This window comes from Octodon degus, unplaced genomic scaffold (genome assembly GCF_000260255.1).
Source record: "Octodon degus isolate 3935 unplaced genomic scaffold, OctDeg1.0 scaffold00398, whole genome shotgun sequence".
In the NCBI taxonomy this organism is placed as follows: Eukaryota; Metazoa; Chordata; class Mammalia; order Rodentia; family Octodontidae; genus Octodon; species Octodon degus.
Genome location: NW_004524974.1, coordinates 338,341 through 338,998, shown reverse-complemented (window position 1 = coordinate 338,998; position 658 = coordinate 338,341).

Here is a 658-nt window from a genome sequence, read left to right as displayed (position 1 = left end):
CCCAGCCCATGCGCACAGTGGACTGGACCATCTCCCAGCCGCTTGGGCCGCCCCCCACCACTCAGCAGTGACTCCCCCACCCGGCCCGCCGAGTAGGAATTTTTGCTCCGTCCCGGAGGCCCCAGAACCAGTCCTAGCCCAGGTTCCCTGAGTGTGTGCAGAGAGCTTCCTCTTCCTTCTATTTCACCTTGCCCACTCCAGGCACAGATCAGGTCTGGCATACAGGCTTGAGGTGTAATCCTGAAGCTGCAATCCCTGCAGGGGAGAGTGTAGAGAATAGATCCAACCAGCTAGTCCACGAGCAGAACATCTCGCCCATAGGGCACAAGAGGTTCACCCTTAAGGTCAGCAGCAGGAAGGATTGAGCACAGCAGCCAGACCCAAGTCACACGCAGGTGGATAAGTCCAAACTTTGTAGAGCTTCACCTGAACTTCAGTACGTGCGAAGGACATAACTACAGCAAAGATCTACAACAAAGGTCAGAAGACAGTGCTACATAAAATGACGAGAAGGAACAAAACGCAACCTCAGAACCCAAGCCCACCCGTAACAAGTACAGAGGACATTAACACAGAAAAAATTGGAAATCACACAGCTGAAAGCAATGAATCAGCAGCTTCTGAAATAAAGAAACAGCTGCAGAAAGATATAGAAGAC